This window comes from Nesoenas mayeri, assembly GCF_963082525.1.
Source record: "Nesoenas mayeri genome assembly, chromosome: 3".
In the NCBI taxonomy this organism is placed as follows: domain Eukaryota; kingdom Metazoa; phylum Chordata; class Aves; order Columbiformes; family Columbidae; genus Nesoenas; species Nesoenas mayeri.
The window spans coordinates 36323889-36340930 of NC_137544.1; the positions used below are offsets into that span (position 1 = coordinate 36323889).

At 38.5% G+C, this 17042-nt stretch overlaps 1 protein-coding gene across 1 annotated transcript in view; it reads right to left on the minus strand.

Moving 5' to 3' along the window:
• Positions 1-17042, minus strand: part of ME1 (malic enzyme 1) — a gene marked incomplete at both ends in the record, with an annotated part of 166500 nt that overhangs the window by 54833 nt on the left and 94625 nt on the right. The window lies entirely within an intron of this gene.

Genomic DNA, 17042 nt, shown 5'->3' on the forward strand with positions numbered 1-17042 from the left:
AAATGTACTTTTCCAAGGCTTTGGGAAGCTGCCATCGGACCCAACCATCCCAGCAAGAGGACAAGCACTGAACACAGAGATGGCTGTCGGCAGTGGACCACACCACTATAGAACATCCTCCCCTTCAGGATTCTGGAGGAAACTCCTCCAGAATTCAGGAAAATTTCCTCTTACACAAAAAGCCAGCCAATTTCTTTTGTTTTCATTTGTCTCAGGGCTCTGACAGGCAATGATAAACTGAGCTCAGATGAAAATTAGGATCAGATGGTGAACTGAGATCAGTTCTGTAAACTTCTCACAATTTGACCACGCTCGCACAAGAAAGTCTCCCCTCATTCTACATCTCTCCCCCATATGATTTAGGAAGCTAGATCGTCTGGACCAAGCCATTAGCTACTGTAATCAGGGAAGGGGGTAGTGGCGTTGGTTGAATCTATTCAGTTTCTCATCCAAATGCTCAAAAGACATTGACACTGGGATGGATTTTTGGTCAGGAAACATGTATCCATTACACTGCTTCCCTCCCCCCACTTCCCTCAAGAAGGCCAGCAAAGATGTACAATAACTGTAGTTGTCTGCAAAGTCTCTTCCCTAGAGATGGGAATAATGAGCTCTTGGAAATGTTTAAAGTCTACTAAATAAGAAAAGCATCTAGCAATGATCTGGTAAAACAGTTTTAATGCCATGAGATTCCACTCAATATCTCCAGTACTATTATTTTTAACTGAAAAAACTAGGATGACAGCCAGTTTTATACTTCTGGAATTGTTTTATAAATTTATACATATGTACACACACATGTATCTTTTAAAATGTCTACGTCTCCTGGCATTCAATGTAGCTTCAAATCTTGACAAAATTCAGCTAAATAATCAGGTCCCCACCCATCTCCAAATATTTAAGATATAGATGTGTCCAAAATATTTTCAATTTCTTTCCCTTTGTTTGAGCTATTAAAAACAAAAAAGGAGCTTTACGATTTTTCATATTCATAAAGATTATATAATTTTTGGGAGTGCCTCTAGGGATTCCTCTATGAGATTTCTGGTGGGGAGCATGGGTAGTGCTGTGAAAACTGTTCCGCCATTCAAACATAGCTTATGCACTTAAAGTCAATGTGCAATGCCCAGCAAATACGAGCTACGGAATAGTATAAACACTAAGGGTCCCCACAGAGAGAAACCCTACAAATAACAGCTCTGAAAGTCCATTTGTCAACTTCCAGATGTTGTTTCTAACATTTCCATCATCAACAGAGGCTAGAGGCATCAGGAAAGCTGGCATGCACTAGCCCAATGTGCCCAGAGTTGGGCTCAAGCGTAGCACTCAGCAGCTAAACTTTTTCAAAGCTTGGCCCCAGTCTTCAGCAAAAATTCTAGAAGACCTCTGAAGTCATGAGAAATAATGCCATGAGCTGAGCTCCAAAGGAATCTCCTCTCTGTGAGGAAGAGTGACACTGTGGCTTTCACTTTGTCCTACAAAAATCCCTTCATTAGCTCTCAGCTTTCATCTCTAGTCCAAGAAAATCTCTACTGCCCTTTTTGTAGTTTCAAAGTACTTTAAAGAACTTCTGAATAGATCAAAGTGTTTTTCAGATGCTGGAATATCATATTTTTCCCAATATTCTTGCAGTGTTTGCTTGATACAAATTTGAACATCGATCCAGCAAGTGTTGCTGTCGGGGACAGGAGACAGACAATGTGTTCTTCTAGAAGTACAGGCTATACCCTAACCAGGACTATCTGAACCACATCTGATATCTGAAAAAACAATAATTTTTCAAACTGCAACACTACAAGCTTTAGAATCCATGTTTACATTATATCTGAGAACAACTCCTCACCATATTGCACCCCACAAAATGAAAATGTGTACTTCTTCCAGCAAAGCCAAAGCTCACAGAGAACAGAATAGTTCCAGTTGGAAGGGACTTACAATGATCATCTAGTCCAACTGACCAGCTCAGGGCTGATCAAAAGTTGAGGTATTATTAATGGCATTGCCCAAAAATCTCTTAAACACTGACGTAATGTATTTTTCTTTGGTCCAAGGAACAGCTAGGAAAGAGAAAGCAGAAGTAAGGCTCCACAGAATTTAATGTTTAGCTGGATCCTTTTAGACACATCAGCTCTGAATGTCTTAACTTGACCAGAGCAGACCTAACTGGGAGAGAACTAGCAAGCTATGAAAAAGGGGACTGCCTCTCAGAAATTAACACCAGATGGTTGTGACATGGAAAACAGGTGAGATCTGTCACTGGAGAGGAGAAGCTACAAATATAAAAACAGGAAAAAAAAGCATGTGGAGCAAACCTGGCTTTCTCAAATACATTCACAGGTATTTACAGCACAGCTCACTGATAATGACCATATGCTTTTGAACAAAATTTTATGTTGCAGCATGAATGTTCAAGTAATATTATATATCAACTACATAAATGCTCCCCAGGATTTCACTTTTTGTTTTTGTTTAGTAGTGGGGTATGTGACTACAAATATTTTAAAATTAAGCATGACAGATTTGGAATTGTACCAGCAAAATTAATAGTGCTGTAGGAGCAGTCCTTGGGACAGTAGGATACGTGGCGAAAGTCCTAAGTCAGTATTCACCACACAGATCTTTTTTTGGATATTTTGCAGAGTTTAAATCATAAACAGATGTTTGTGGAAAGAAACTGTCTCCTCTTTCTTACATACAAAGTATTAATATCTCTAAAATAAGACTATAAAGATAATATCTTGCTGAGTCCTTAGTACCTGGCAAAGCTACTAAATACTTCATTTACATCCCACTTGAGACAAAGCTTAAGAAGCAAAATTTGAGATGCTTCAGTGATCTATAAAAACAGTTATTAAAACTATTTAAATATTTATACTCTCAAGGTTGACAAAGGAACTGATGCCTCGCCATGCTGGATGTTGGCAAAAGACAGAATCTCTGCCTTCAAGAGCTGTGAGTCCAAAGAAAAGAAACCATCCCATGCCCTTCCTGAGACTGAATATACAAGTAAATCAGTTTGAGAAAGAATAACAAAATTTAGTTACGTTATGACACTCCTTTCTTATTCTTTAGTGGGGACAGCAATAGCAAGGAAGTAGTACAGAGGCTGAAAAGCAGTAGCTGTTGATTATCTCCTGTTCATCCCTTATTAAGAGCCTGGGATTGGGGAGATCTGTGCTGCACTATAATGGAGCCAGCCAAGGAACCGAGGCGGTGGGACACACCACAGAGCACATTGGTGCTACAATGCCAGTCCACCCAGAAGAGCACGACAGAGACAGCATAAGTCAGGAGATCATGAAATGAAGTAATTAAATAACACCACCAATACTTTACAAAACCTCAAACTCTGAATCATGAATCAACAATCCAGAAGGATATTGAATGAGGGAACAGCTGTGACATAGAAGGATTAGAGATAATTACAGGTAAGGACAAAAAACACAGGCAGGGTTGGGATTGAAGAAACCTCTCCAGAGAAAAGTGGGTAATAAAGGAGGAAGCAGAGTTGGAACTTTTATAAAATTAAATCAGGAAGAAAAAGGAACAGGATGAGATACCACTGGTGCAAGGCAGCTACAGGAGGTAAGCAAAAACAGAAATATAAACAGACAAAAAATGTGGAATGAGTGAGTCAGTGAAAAGTTGCAGACTGTTATTAAATGCAAGCAAGCATTTCAGAACCCTAAGGTCTGATTTCCACACTGACTTGAAGACACTGCTCAGACTGGAAAGCTGCACAATATTCCATGGTAGCAAGCTGCAGTGACTGGTCTGCTACAGAACTTATTTACCGGTGAGACAGAGTGCTATCGTGTTAAGCAAAGAACATCCAAGCCACACCACACCAGACAAGGTTATTGTCTTTAACAGCTTCTCCTCCAACAGAGAAGGAAAAATTCAAGCAGACCACAAATAATTGTGCCATGACATTCAAAACCTAACTAAAGTCTATACCATATTAGGGGAAATAATATGAAATTGGCCATTCTGCCATCAACTGCTGGACTAGTAATGCTTATATTCATAAAATCTGGTAATTTACTTTTTTAATTGTTGTTGTTTTTCTGGATGCCTTCAGTACTCTTTATCCCCAGTATCGTTGTGATGGTTCATAATCGTCCCTACAGTGAAGAATCTCAGCTACCATTTAATAGCACGAGAACAATATCCCACTGGTGGTCCTCTCACAGAGGACACAGAAGAGCAAAGCACAGAAAAAGGAAACATCAAATTCTGCCCAGAAAAGTTTTATCGTGTCCTCCTTCTGAGGATATAACAGCCAAGCCTGCATCAGAGCATCAAAGTGACACCTCTGAGCAGTACAATGCTGGACTTAATTATCTAATAGCCAAATGAGGAAAAAAAAAAACCCCAAACATTAGTTTATTATAAATGAACACAGGTTCCTGTAAATGTGGTATTTAAACAAAGCCTTCAGCCACAGGTCCAACCTGAATCAAAGCATCAGGCACCGTAAATGAAGAGTGTCCCTAGCATAGGTAGCAGTTAAGGTTATGACAGCTCTAAACTGAATGACATTTCACAATGATGAAAGCAATCTAAGCCAGGTTGATTTTCATATCATCAGCACTGCTCAAAACTTCACAATTAGTACGTAGCACTGTCTTGCCTTATAACCGACAAGTGGGTAGCATGAATTGCTTTCAGGTCCAGCCATTCTTATCCAAAGGAGATACTTGCTAATGTTTGTACACTCATCTTCTTTGGCCCTACACATCCATATTTATCTTCTAAAATTAAGAGACACAGGAGTAGAATTTGATGTCTTCTCCAAAAAAGACAATTTTCTGTGTGGGAAGAAGCACAAGTTTGCCTTGGCCATTTCTCTTAGAATGATTCAACAGCTCAAAAGTCACTTCTGTAACCCCAGGGAAGACATGCAGAGGAAAACACCTAAAGCCTGTGCAGTTTTATTATTCTTAATTTTTTGTTTTAAAGTTTTATCTTATAGAACCAAGCACATTTAAAAGACTCTTCAAATTTTGACTATATATTTACCATCTTCCTTAGTTTCTGTCAGCTCAGTTAAATTATGTACCCGAAACCCCATTAAAACACCTACATGCAAACAATAGTTTCAATGGTACAAATACTAAGACACAGCACAATATTTAACACCCACAGCTGCATAAATTACATCACTATGTTTATCAGCCAAAAAAGGAATTTAGGTGGATTTTCCCTTTTATTTCCGATCACATTAGAATTTCTAACAAAGGCGGCAAGGTGAAAAAATGAGATAACATGCAAAATTTTTATATAGTACAGTGTGGCAGCACTTACTGATGCTGAGGCTAGTTTAGTGGTTTTCTTTGGAGCACAGACTATGTTCTTTGCAAAGAATCTGTTTTGTCCCATGTTCTGTGAAGTGGTTATTTGACATTGCCTTTGCTCCTTAAGCTAAACCTGATGCCAACAAGCCTCAAAGGAGAAAACGCTGGAGCCCCAGTAACCTTTTCAACTGCTTAAGTGCATATTAACTCCTTGTTCTCAGCCATCTGACCTCCTGCCCCCAAACAGAGAGTAGAAAAACCTGTTTTAGCACCTAATTCTAAAACAAAAATATGTTGTGCAGATACTTGAGTCCTAAGAAACGCAGCATTTCCTCATGTTATAGTCTCAGGTTTTCTCTATAACACACTTTTATACCAATAGCTGCAATTACAAACTCTGCCATTCTGGTATTTTTCAGTACAACAAAAGCCCAGAGAAGCAGAATGATGGCTACAACATGTCCTGTGGAAGAAGAGGTTTTCCAGCAATATTTAACATTTCATTTGCAGAAGACACCTTGAGTTCAATGATGGCATTTGGGGATTGGCTCTAAAGAAAGCATGACAAGATTTATTTATTAAGTCACTGTAACAGGAATATTATTGAATATACTAAAAAGTAATAGTAATAATAATAACAGTATGGCAATTTTTCTCTTATGGAGAAAAAAAAGTAATCTCTTGAAAGTCTACGGAAAAGCCAAAATAGGGTTTCCTGGAGACCTGGGAAATCTCAAAATTATTCCAAGCAAATCTCTTTTACACACGCTATAACATTGCTATTCTTCTACAAAATTGAGCATGTCTCCACAATACTAAATATATTTTTTAAAACAAGTATGAAATGCTACAGCATATTTCAAAATTGATTGCATCCACCTTTTACAATTTGCCAGTTTATTGAAGTTAGTGTTTAATATTAAGGAGAAAAAAAAAATTAGCCTTACAAAAATCTTGTGATACTTATTAAACACACAAATTCCATTCAGACCAAACAAACATGGCCCGAAGATTAAATCAAAGGCCTTGAGAACACACTATTCACTGCAGCCCTGTGCTTGACTTCTGTTAACAGTCCAATACAGATTTCCTAATTTGATTGTCAGCACCCCTGCTGAAAAGGCAGGTCTTACTTAAAAAACAGATATCCCACACTCCCAGTGAATGAGGAATAACAACAGCAGAGCTACATAGCCTGCTGCTTCCCACCTCCATCCCAGCTTTCCTTTCTGTGCTAAAGACCAGCATGAAAGCACACCTGCCCAGAGAGCTCACAGGAGAAGGCATCTGGGACAAAATAAACAAAGTGCTGCCAGTTCTTACATCCAGAGACCAACGCGCGGGGGCCGCCTGCTCAGACTACGGTGTCTGCTAATGAAATCCAACAGTGCAGCTGCACGGAATGGATTCATTCAGGTTGAAAGCGTGCTGAAAATGCACAGTGGATGCTGCACATCACGACTCCCTCATTATGTTTTATTTTGGAGGTTTTTTGCAAACAAGTCACTCAAATGTCTTTAGGATAGGGGCCTGCAGCACTGGAAGATGGTGCTGTGAGGAGGTGGGGATCGTCTGCAACAGAATCGGACATCAAGACCATATCCAGTGTTCCTCATGTATATTATTTCAAAAATAGCCATCATGCGACAACCAGCATATGCTGGCATTTCAGCTAAGAGCAACAGATGAGCAGCTGGTTCCCATTTTGAAATCTAATTTGGAAAATATACCAAACCAGCTGCACTTAGTTCTCTTATCCTGAAATGCTGTTCTTTAAAAATATTTTTCCACATATAATTTACAGCTTCTATACTTTTCTGGCAAAGAAAAGAAGACAAACTGTAACATTGTGTAGTCTGACTTAAGCTGAAAAATCACTTCTTTAATACAAATTTAGAATCATTAACAAATTTAATAGAGCACTTCTTTGTAACCATTATGACATTCTCGAATCAGCTGGTATAAATGTGAAGGATCAATGATTTAGTAGCTTTTTTTCAAGTATAAGTTCAGCAGAATTGATGCAGCCCCACAGCTGAAGAAATGTAGTATTTCGGAAGTTAAACACATGCTCAGATCATAATCAATTTTTCAAAAGATTAATAAAAGCCTTTTTAATGAAAACTTGATACTGTAAAAATATCTCTAAATCTCTGGACCATTATGCTCAGCCACAGAAATGGACTTCATCAATTTTCAGATGAGTCCAGGGTTGACAAACGCAAAACCTCTAAGGAGATAGGGAGTGAAAACCAAAAACAAACGAACAAAAAACACCAAAAAAACAACAAAAAACAAACGCACAACCAAACATCAATTTTAATGGTGTAGAACCGAAGTGTATGTAAGCAAGTGCACTTAAATATTATTGCTCAATTTGAAGACACTCTTAGTTCATTGAAGCATGCGAAATACAAGATTACTGTGAGAACTGTAGCATTTCAGAGGCTTGCACCATAAGTGTTTTCTATCCTTAAGTATGGAAGCACAAACTCAGATGATATCTGGGCAAGAAATCAGATGGTTAAAGATTTTCAAAGCTTGTACAGAACCTGAAGTTCATAGAATGTAAGTTTAATTATATGCGGCAGCTAATGGCTTATTAAAAGAACATTACTTTTCCCTGCATTTTTTTCTCAATATGCTTTCAGATTTGCAGACTCTTCTGATATATTAATAACTATCATTACAACATCTCCGTTTATTTAACAGACACGAATAAGCTTGTTCCTATTCATGTGTTTTCTAAAAGGAAAAAAATTCTGGTGCATGTTTTCAACATCAGAGCTCTATCCCAAGCAAGAGCAATGATTCCAAATATCTATTCCATTATGGTCTTGGGAAAACAAACAAACAAACAAACATTTAGCAGTAGGAATTAATCACAAAGCAATTATAACAAACTGAATTTGATACTACCATTTAACTAAATATTTGCAGAAATAATAACTTCTATGATTCTAGAAAGAAGGTTTAACTTTTCTAGCAGTATTTAACTCAATTTCTATTAAAACCTGCATAGTTCATTTTCAGCAAACCCTGCCAGTAATTTCTTTCCAGTAGCCATTTAGGTTTGCTGCAGACCAGCAAGGAGATGAATGATTAACTTTGATGGTAACATCCACCAAAATTCTGAAATAAAGTTAGCCAATTAAGTGATACTTCTCTTGCTGTTTCCAAAGTGTAATGTTTGAAACAGATAACTTTCTGCTTTTGTACTAAACTAAATCCCATTTTTAGAAGGAGAAATATCAAAGTAATGCTGTGCTGGAGATAAAACAGTAAAGAATTTCCTTCTACAAGAGCCAATGCAGAAAGTGCACTAGAAATTCTTCCAAATAATTATTAGCAAGATCTAAAAGAGTAAGAGATTAGGAGAAAAAGATCTCTGAATCACTGAAACCTCAGCCTATTTTTCAAAATGTGTTCCTTTTCTCTATCATATACACCCCCCGTTATATAAAGATGACCTACCAGATAACTATTACTGCTTCTGGGGACACAATCAGCACCCCCTGGAACTCCAGAAATCCAGTTATTCAAATAAACTCACTTATTAAATCACAAAGAACCTTTGTAATTTTGCAATGAAACACACCTATCAACTAAATGGATTACATGATTTATTCAGACATTGTTAGCACTGGCACCACCGTGGGCGTCAATGAAGTGTCAGTTAACTGTACTTACATATGGTAGAGAGTCTAAAGTGTCGTATTGCATTTTTCAGCCATTTCCAGGCTAATATTTTTTACAGTGGTGTATAAACACTAGTGATTGCTAATGCAGAAATAAGATGCGTATCTGGAATTCCAAAAAAGTGTCAGAAATTCTGCAGATACCAAATACTGTCTCCCTACCTCTAGATTAAATTAAAAGGCAATGAATTAGTAAAATAAATCAATTGCATGATCTTGCAATTAAAAGCAGCACTCTTTAGATCCATCCAGTTAAGCAGTGTGTGCCTTATTGGCTGCCCATGTCTTGGAACAGAATAATTTCCCCTCAGTGTCAGTTCCTGGTGCAGACACCACCACGGCATGAAGTTCGTCGGGGACATGTCCTTGATGCCCAAGGACATTGCCTCCTGCCCCAGCTCAGTATAGCTGGAATGCAAGATGTTAGTAAAAAAGGACCTTGTCTCCGGTTACGGCTCCCTAACCCACGTCAAAAGCTTTAAAAAAAAATAGTGGACAACACAATGATATCAAAACATTTACAATTGTTACAATACTTTATTCTCTCCCTGAATCTTTTAGGGTCACTGATGTTGCCCACCATAGGTGTCAACAGCAGGACATGTCAATATTTATTTAATCAGCACAGATGCAGGTTTACTCAGTAAATCAGCAAAAGAACTGAGAAAATATCGCAAACTCTCTGTTGGGAACAAACTAAGCAAGATAGTCTTTCTGGAAGAGCCTGTGTTGGCCTGTTACTTTTCCAGGTGCAAGTTATAAGGGATCATTTTAAAATAACTAAGAACAACATATATTTCTATTCTCTATGTAAGTTCTAACAACAACAACAACAACAAAAAAGAGTAGAAAGTAATAGCTTGTATTATATAAAGATTATTTTCAAAATTATGCCTGACTTATGGTTTTCCAGCATTTCTGTTCAGAATCAGGGCCAAATGAACAGAGCCGCTGAAGATGCAATTCCTTAAGGCATTTAATCTGCCAGTCACCTCTAATAACTTCGCTCTACCGCGCTCATACACTTGTTTCAAATTCTCTGTCTGGTGTGTGAATTATTATGTTTTTAGCTTAGTCCAGTCAAATAATTTAAGAGAGTGATGTGCTAATAACAGAAAATAAAATTCCATTTCATTTGGCAAAACAAGTTAGTAATATTAAAGTGATGAATAGGTTATGTTAGTGATATATATTAAGGGCTTCTTATTTGTGGGCAACCAGGCACCAACGATGTTTTAAATCAATAGCAGACATAAAACAAGGGAATTACTCTTACGATACATGCCAAAATTGCATTGCTCCAGACAACAACTGACAGTTGGGTGATGATGTTTTTTAGGTCCCATCAAACTCATGGGGCAGCTTTTAGACCTTCTGGATCTGGTCAAGTCACAAGCCCTCCTGAGCAGTGGATCAGTTGTGCTTAAGTGAAGTGCAGAAGCCCCACCAGTGCCTAGGTGTCCAGCAAGGACTCCACTTCATCTCCTCTATCTTCTCAAACATGTTGTGTTCTATAGTTTACATTTTATCTGATAAATGCTGCTTCCTTTAAAGGGAGAACTGACCTAGACCCTGACATCAATGTTTTGTGTTACAGAAACTGCACTGCCTGAAACATTTTTCTACCATGAAGCATAATGGAGAAAAGTATCTGTGGTCTCAGGAGTCTGGCTAGGATTACAACATCCAAGTTTCCTTCTTACCCCTATGATAACTACTCTGTGACACTAACAAGCAGATTAGAAGTTGCATTCAAGCAGGAGATCAAGAAATTCAGACTACCAACTGTTTGATCTACGTCATCAACCCAGGGTGGTCAACAAGGCAAACATTAAAACCTTCTTGTAACTGGCACACGTACCTCAGAGGGTGCAGGGAAAGGAGAGATCTAAGTCTTTCCTAGGCGGGAGCTCACCATGGCCCTTGGTTGGCCCAGGCCCTCTCATGAAGGGCTGGATTGGTTTGGGCAGGGTAGGACATCCAGGCAGATACCATTGACTCTGGCCTCAGCAGTATCTGCTGCCTTGTTCCCTCCCACAGCAGGGCTTTATCTTACCAGCAAATCTCAGGCTACCACAGTCCCGTTGCTTTTGGCGTCCTGCAGCCCCTGGCCACGAGCTGCAGCGGAGGCACCCACGGGTCAGGAACCTCAGGTGGGAGCAGGTGCAATTCGGGTGGGATGCTCTGAGTAAAGCACAGCGGTGTGGCTGTCTGGTAGGGACAAAGGACCAGCGAGAGATGAAGCACTGAGGCACCCAACCCCATTAGTCAGACTGACAGCGAATGAAAGTTTTCCTACTAGGTAGAAATAATTCTTGACTTGTCACAGGAGAGAGACAGGGCTGGGATATGAGGGACAGATGTCTTATTACATTCTGATGTGAACTGCAGCCAAAAATTTGATATTTTACTTTATTGGATTTTCCAAAGGGGAAAAAAGAATAGGAAACTGCTGCTTCTGACAGCCTGGAAAACTATTACACTTCTGTAACAATAATTGCATCAATTATTCAAAGAAAACAACATTCACTCCATTCACAATACAGTTGCACCAGCTAAATTCTGTTGAGAATCCTGCCCACCATTTGCTGGAGCTATAAAAGAGGACGGAAAGTAACTGAGATTACCCAGGCCTTTTCCATCTGAAAAATCCCTTCTTAAAATAGTTTGGAGAAGAAAAGCCTGAGAACAGCATGTTCTTCACTTGCTGGGTTCTGAATGACTGCAGCAAGACTGGGACATAGCTGAGCATTATTAGAACATGGATACATCCTAGTCTGAGCTTCAGAATCAGTTTCAGTACAAGAGGCATATTAAAAACACTAAAAATATTACCCCACTCTCTTTATTTTGTCCCATAAAAAGAAAACAATAGCCTTCCCCCTCAGTACTGTGTTTGAGGTTTTCATTACTTTTTGTGCGCTTTAAGGGATGGATAAGGTTTTATTTCTTCAAGGCTCCTCTGCTGATCTTTGCTAAGAATTTCTCTAAGGTCGCACATTACAAACAGTAATAGGACTCTTTCTACAAACAAACTTGATGTAATTAGCGTCTGTCTATGCTGCTATGATTTTGCTTCACTGATTCACTCTTCATTATGCCATTCATTGTGTCCGAAGTTTGTAAAGCATATATTTGTAACATTTCCAGCAATCAGATATAGTTTAATCATCAAATGAACAAGCAGGAAAGGGGATAAGAGGAATAAAAGGCACCAAAAGAAAGACTATGTGTCTACATTCTTCTTTCTGTGATGTATTTTTTTTTATAAAGGACGGTCATACTGGAGGTGAATTAATTAACCTGCTCCCCCTTACCTAATGGAACATACAGAAGCCTTCTACCCAGTCTTCTTTCCTCCACCTCAAAGTCCCCTGGATTTGGCAACCAAAGGAGCAGCAAATATGCACACAAGCATCCCATCTAAAAAAACGTACTGCAGCTAAGTTATTTCTCTTTCTCCACTACACAGGCATGCAAGGACGATTCTAAACAGGGTACCCCACTAAGCAGCTCAGCCTGGAGAAGGGTTCAGGCAGGGTTCCTTAACCAGCTTCCTGGAAGTGGCATCATCTGTTGAGAATTTAAATGTTTCAAGTGATTATAGTTACAGGTCATCATAGTTGATCACAAAATTTGAAGATTTTCCTCAGTCAAACCATCACAGCTGCTTGAACTAGGATAAAAAGTAAACCACGTTTATCAAACTGTTTGAGTTTTCCTCTTCCAGAACACTCTCCACTATCCAAAGCAATAGTTCATGGTTTAAAATCACAATGTTTTTGAGTTTTAGGGCCTTTTTTAACAGGCAAACAATCTAAGGATCCTGCTGAATGATTTTACCCTGTCAGCATAAAAGCAAAGTCCACCCGTGAGTCTAGGCTGGCAAGGAGCCAGAGCCCTGGGACCAAGTGGTTTCAGGAAGAACACAAACCCATTAATGACTGGAAATGAATTTGGATATAGCCACAAGAAGTAACTGAGAGCAGATTCAAAGAGTAATTTTAACTGTAGTCAAGGCAGGGTATGGGCTTCTGCCTAAGGAACCACCCTTCTCCTGCCCTGCTGTCCACAATGATCTTCATGGGAACATGATGTTCATTGAAAGGTGGAAGAAACAGGTATTCATAGACTTGAAAAATTGCCTCAAAGGGCGTAAATCCCACTAATGGACAAAAACCTCTAAACAGAAAGATCTTCACTGAGTTTGCCATAGGAGGGAGTTGTTGCAGCAGTATTTCTTCCTGCATACTTTCTGACAGCCACTTTAACTTGAGCAATATGGGAACGTATAGGCGTGATATAAGTCTTGGTCTTGTATCACTACAGTGTAAAAGAGGACAGAGGTACCAATGTTCTTGCACTCACAATCTGTGCTTGAACATACTGTCAGAACCATTGTGTGGTTCAACCACCTCCTTAACGATGCACAGCTATAAGCACCTTTTATGTTGACTTCTTGCTGGTATATCCTCTTGCCAAAAATAAGGGATGTTTGAATTAATTTAGTTATTCACAAATTGAATTACATGCTAATGTAATTGACTAAATGAAAACATCTATTAAAATAATTGTGTATTTTTATTTTGTGAATGTATTACTTTTACAGTTGTTCTCAAAGTTAGATAAACTGTACTTACCATAAACCACTGTTTTAAAGTAACACATGATGTGAAATGAAATCTGCTACCATCTGTGAATAATGTAATCAGGCAAATGAGGAATAATGACTACATCATGGTAATTTAGGACAGAACATACTGAATTACAATTGTCAGCAGTTTAGTTTATAGCTCACAGCACAGCATATAAAAAGAGTGGGGAAGGATTTAATTAAAACATGATTACAGAGAAGAACAAAAACGACACACAATATTACTTTTCAAGGGTTCACTGCTATTATTTGCATCTTGAAATGAAACTGAAAACTCACCATCACACGTGTGGTAGAAAGATAAATTCAGTGATACAGGGTTGCTTTTATGCACCATAAATCCACAGGGTTTAGTTTATAACAGAATAATAATTCCACCCAACTTTTTGGGGTTGCGGTAAGTGGTCAAGGAAATAACGTAGGGGAATTATCCCAGATTATTTCCATTTTCTAAAAGTTTCCTACCTATTCACAGACCAGAGCTTCAAGTAGGTATTGTTCCTCCCCAGTGTACCGTGCCTTCCACCAGGGATGGTCTGCAGCAGAAGCCAAGCTGGTATGATGCTGTTCTTCCCTACACTGGCATTTTTTTGAGGGGTTCAGGGTGGAGTTATCTTTACCAGATTTATGTCCTTCAAAATAAGGAAAAAATAACCAGACCCTTTGAATCTACTTTTTGCACCAGAGAAGGAAATTCAAGTCCCTCTTATTAAAAAAGTGGGTTTTTTTCCTCTCCCTTTATTTCTTGTTCCATCTCCATTCTACATATTTTCCCTTCAAGTGTTTCCATAATCCCTTCACTGTTGTACATGAATACCTCTTGGCCATTGATATGTTTCTCTTTGCATCATTTCAGGCAAATAGGAAGAAATAGGAACTGGAATAAAAATAGTTATTTCCTCTGGTCACACAGGAAGCCTTGGTGGATTGATACCAGCTACCAAAGGCTTTTCTAGCAATCCCTCCTCTCAAACTTTCCTCTGTAAACACAGATATTTAAGAAAAACTTGTCATTTGGAAAAATTTACTTTTCTGTATAAAATGTTTTATGACCTATTTCTCCATAGGGCAGAAACTTAACAAATGTTTCTGAATTCCAGTATGATTTATGTTCTTCAGTGAAGAAGATAACTGTCCAGTTTTCTCATGTTATAAAATACTCCTTCTATTTAGAATATTCCTGTTCCCCTAAATTACCGCACCGACACAAAAGCAAGAAACACCTGGTAACGTCCAGGGAAATTATAGCACCTGCCCTCCGAGAGGGCAGCTGCTGGCACTGGTAATAAATAAATAAACAGATAAGTGTATACATATGTAAATAAATAAAAGCTGTTCACTGGATTTATGTCAACAGAAATCTAGATACTTTCCATATGCTTCTGCCTTCCCACATCTGGGAAAAATCACATTGTACTAGTTCCATTCTGCCATGATAGAACACCGGATACTCCACCAAAATCTCTTAGTAACGGATGGTTTAAGTTGTGGGGCTTTTTTAAAATCCCAAATCTTTCATAAATAATTTTGTTTCATAAGAACTTTTTGGGGGTGAACAGCATGCCATGAAAAGTGGAAAGTATTGTAGTTGATGAAACTATACCTTCATGTGACACACTTTTTAATAAAGCATTTTCTTTATTATACATCACGACACTTATGTATAAGCATGACATTTCAACATGAAACACTATAAACGATGCTCCATCAACTTATAAAATACTAGGTTTTCAAAAATTAACAACCAAGATGATGTGCACATCTAGGAAGATCGCCTGGAAGCCAACAAAGATCCTGTACGAAGTGCACTGCCCTACTCCTGCTTGTTCCCAGGCAGTGCTGCTACCACCCAGCTCTCACTTCTTTTATCTGTGGAGAATCATGAGGGTCAAAGAGATCTAAAATAGGTATTTAATGTGGTTCTCCAACTTGAAAATAATTGTCATCACTTTAAAAACCTGTATTTAAATGTGGCTTATTAAAAATACATTGCAGCCTTATGCTTTACCATGTTTGTGGTTATGTATGTCTCGGCAATGATACTCCATGGTACTGAAAACACGACAACAGATTTCTCCTGAACTTCTCTCATTCTCAGAATTAATTAGGCAATGCCAAACAAGAAAGCCTCTTCTGGAGTACCATGGCAATAAATAACAATAAATATGACCTTAAATGTAACAGACCAAACATGCATTTAAGATTAGCAAAGCAAATACTCTGTCAAGCAGCCAGCAAAAGGCTACAGAAAAGTGAAAAGAGGAAAAACATAAAAGAAAATTTCACAAGGAACAGATAACCAGTATTTAAGTAAAGTATGTAATTACCCAGATGACCACCATGACTGTTAAGGGAAAGTAATACAGAATAAAGCAAATCATGACCTGCATCTTTAACCACACCAGAATCAACTGCAAGTGCTGAATCTGCCAGTGGCACGCTAACCAAACTTGAATTTAGGAACATATGAAATTATTGAGCAAATGGACTTGATTTTGACTTAACTACATCACCTTGCCCTTCACTTTAGCAAAATAGTATCTTAATAGAGATGTCACACCACAGCCACAGCAATTCACAAGTAAACCACACAAAGTCTGAATTATAATTTGTATGTGCTCCACTTTAAACTTTACATAAATGACACTACTGCAGACCATGACAGATCTAGCTGAGAACAAAGTGATCTTTTCGAAGGTCAAGCAAACATAAATTGCTCAAAATTATAGTTTTAAAGATATTGAAGTACAAAGAGCATGTCAACCAGACCTTCAAACATTACTGAGATAATATTCTGCTTGACTCTGATGATCTCCTTCAGTAGGAAGAATTGTGGTTCATTTTAAAGAAAGAGTGAGCTAGGGAATGCGTTAAGTTAGAGATTCTCAAAAAGTGGTCCACAGAGTAATTTCTAATGCTCTGAACACTGTGTTAGGAAGGTGAAAATGTATCAGTTTTATCTGAAAGGGAATAGTCAGAAGAGGAGCAAACACATTACAGGGTAAAGCCAAATGAGCAACTTCCACAGCAAGATTACAAAAAAGGGAGCATCAGCCGGCTGCAGGTGATGGGGAAGAATATAGTAATACATGAAGGAATGAATATATGCTTCAGGCATGGAAATTAGTACTACCTGCTTGCCCAAGTCTCTTTTGCACAGGAACCAGAGCAGCAAGAACAGAGGTTGTACATGTCCACGTAAGGTCCCAAAATGGAGACAAAACACAGATGGTGCACAAGTCAAGACTGAGGAGCTGAAAAGTATTTCCAGGTCCCACAGCTCAGCCCAAGCTTTGGGATGCAGATGTAGAAAACAAATTCTGCTACAGATCCTGGCACTTGGGCTACTTTAGGTATACCCATTGAATGAAGGGCTAGAATTCTGAATATTTT